At 49.3% G+C, this 3,107-nt stretch overlaps 1 long non-coding RNA gene across 1 annotated transcript in view; it reads right to left on the bottom strand.

The window, feature by feature from the left end:
• Positions 1-710: 710 nt before the first annotated feature.
• LOC115280108 overlaps positions 711-3,107 on the bottom strand; it is a 39,315-nt gene continuing 36,918 nt past the window's right edge. Inside the window, exon 5 of the long non-coding RNA XR_003903646.1 lies at positions 711-976. This is a non-coding gene — a long non-coding RNA (uncharacterized LOC115280108). The remainder of the gene's footprint in view (positions 977-3,107) is intronic.

The following is a 3,107-nucleotide window of genomic DNA, read 5'->3' as shown; positions in this document are numbered from 1 at the left end:
TAGCTTATGGGCAAGTAATAAATTGTATCATGTATCTTGAATGTATCATAGATAAGCTGCTATATAACGATCACCACTTCAGATAGCTGTGAAATTAGGTGATTAACTAGTTGTTACTTAACCTTCTAATTTCTGTATAAGTCTAATTACATGAAATAGAAGTTGGGGTTTTGATTTTTTACTTTGCTTTTCTGTTTGGAGTGTCACTGTAACTACTGTATTGTAAATGATGGAAAATAATTGCATATGTTAAAAAAATTGTGTTATATTAAAAAAAATAAAGACATTGTACACACACACCCACACCCACACCCACACACACACACAAATTCCTGCCTCAAGCTACCCGCCACTCAGATCAGGGCAGGCTGCTTCCCGTACCGTGGGGGCTCACACGAAAGGTCATCTCCTCGAAGAGGCTTTCCCCAACTGCTTCATCTCAAACGGCCCCTAACTCCAAGCTTCCAGACCCTGCCCTGAGCTCCGGATGTTCAACCCCAGACGTTCAACCCCAGACCCTCAACCCCAGACGTTCACCCCGGACCCTCAACCCCAGACCTTCATCAGGCTCCCTGAAGATGCCATCCATCCCACCGCCTGCCATGAATTCAGTAGATCCCCAATTCCACCCCCCCCACCCCGACACTAGGCTATTCACTGAATTATCTCGTAATCATTGAATCAGGTGACTTGGTTTGCCCACCCAACAAACACCCCCCTTTATTTTGGGCCTCATGCTTCCTATTTCCTTTGAAGGGCCAGGCCACCCCTACTCACAGCCCTTGGCAGTTTGAGTGAAAATGGCATCGCTTTCTGGTCTAGGAATGGATACGTGTCTCAGGTCTGGGAAGCCAGCATCTCAGGGACTGACTCACGGATGGGCTGGGACTTCGGTACAATTACTGGGAGAGAGGCGCGCTGTTTCCACCATTCGCTGCAGCTGTCGGTGGCATCTTCCCCACCTTGAGGGGAGAGCCTACGGCAGAATGAGGCCAGGTTAGAGGAGGGCTGGTTCCAGAGACTGAGACATAAATCACATCTTACCGACGTTACTAGATCCAACCACACCTCGAATGCTCTGAACCTCACAGATATTGAGACGATACATTCCACTCACTTAAGCTTATTTTTCTGTCACTTACATCTGAAATATGTGTGACAGATAAAACCCCTATCTTGAGCCTTTGTCACCACACGTCTCAAGTGTCCAGTCCGCTCCACTGTTAATTCTCCGCTGCTTTCTTGCCTCCACGTTGGCTCTCTCCATTCGACTGTCTAATCTCAAAAAGGACATCCTTCCAAACCACCAATCTAACTCCCTCTCCCACTTAGTGACGCATCTTCGGTGACAAGAGACACAAATACTAATCGTTGAAGCAAAACCAAATGGAAATAAAACTTGTGTACTGAATTAGGTAACTGAAAAGCCCAGGAGTGGTTGGCTTCAGGTGTAAATGGGCCCAGGTTCTTAAAAACGTTGATCACGTGTCCTTTTTCGTCCCTAGGTTCTTTCCACAAAGCTTTTAGGGCTGTCCCTCACTGGCCCAGGTTGAGTCACATGTCCATCCTGGAGCAAATTACAGTGGCTTCTGTTAACCAGGTAGAGGTCCCAGGAGCCCCAGACATTGAGAGGGTGGGAGGGGGTCTTCTCCGAAAGGAGAAGGGGCTTTTGATGGTAAAAAAAAAGTGTGAGTACTGGATAAGCACCACCTTATGTCCATCCAAAGCACACCAGTGCCTTGGAGATCAAGTTCAAGCTCCACGAGGCTCCCTGTGGTTTCCTCCGCACCTACACCCTGCTTCCCCCACCACTACCACCCCCACACACCAGCTGCAAACAACCACTTGGGGTTCCCTCAACCCTCTCATCCCCAGACTTCTGCTCATGTCCACTCAACCCCGCACTCACCCCTCCCCTGCTTCTCGTTTTCACCCATTTCCTGCTCAGCTTGGAGGCCTCAAAGGTTATTCTTTCCAGGAAGGAGATCCTGAGACCCCACAAATGAGATTTGGTTTCTCCTTGTTTCTTTGGGGATATTAACCTGGCCCCTTATTTTGGGGACTGTTTTCCTTCTACCCATATTCCTGCCAAGGGTGACCTACTATACTATTCTCTGTGCCCTGGATCCCGTGTGGCACAAGCCAGGCCGGTTAAGAGCCTTCTAAGGGCAAGCTGAGTAAGCCTCCTTCCTGCCAAAGGGCAACCTGGGAACAGCAGCGTCTGACCTCATGGGGAAGACGTGCGTGACAGTGCAACGCCCCGTGCAGATTCAAGTGTAGGAGGGACAGCTGCGGGCTGCATTCCACTCCGACAGCTTCACTCCTTCCCTCCCCGGGATCTGGTTACAGGAGCCAAGCACTTCCCCCTCTCCGCCTAAATTAGTTTGAGCTGTTTCTGCCATTCGCAGCTCTCTTGGACCAACCACACCCCTGCCATCCTACAGAGGGGCCACGCGTGTCCGCTGGAAATGATTTCAGAGGAGGGGCTGAAGGGGAACTCAGTGGGCTCCTTTCCCTTGTGGCCAAGCGTGCCACCCGCCCCCCACCACAGTGGTGTGCTCACACACAGTTAACGAACTGCAATGTAAGAACTAGTACTCTTTGGGGGCGTTGCCTGTGAAGGGACATTTTTGCCTGTGACACTGTGCTGGATGAGCATTCCCTTGCAAATGAACTGAATTCCAGGGGCGCCCAGGGGGCTCAACGGGTTAAACGTCTGACTCTTGGTTTTGGCTCAGGCCATGATCTCACAGTTCCTATGATCAAGCCCTGTGCAAGGCTCCAAGCTGACAGTGTAATTCTTGCCTGGGATTCTCTCTCTCCCTCTCTTGCTGCACCTCCCACATGTTTTCACACACTGTCTCTCAAAATAAATTTAAAAACATGAAAAAAAACCCAAAAATGAATTGAATTCCAGAGACACAGCCCAATACACGGCGGTTAAAGAATGCTATGCGGCCTCAACCCCATTAATTATTTGCAACGTGCCTGGAAACAAGTCCTGTAACCTCTCTGTACCTCCGTTTCTTCGTCTGTGAAGCAGCGGTAATGATTTAAGAAAAAAAAGTATGACCTCACAGGATTGCAGAGGATAAAGTAAGAAAAAC

The sequence above is a fragment of the Suricata suricatta genome, chromosome 16, assembly GCF_006229205.1.
Source record: "Suricata suricatta isolate VVHF042 chromosome 16, meerkat_22Aug2017_6uvM2_HiC, whole genome shotgun sequence".
Classification (NCBI taxonomy): Eukaryota; Metazoa; Chordata; class Mammalia; order Carnivora; family Herpestidae; genus Suricata; species Suricata suricatta.
The sequence above is the reverse complement of the archived record's forward strand: the minus strand, read 5'-3'. Positions and strand labels throughout refer to the sequence as shown.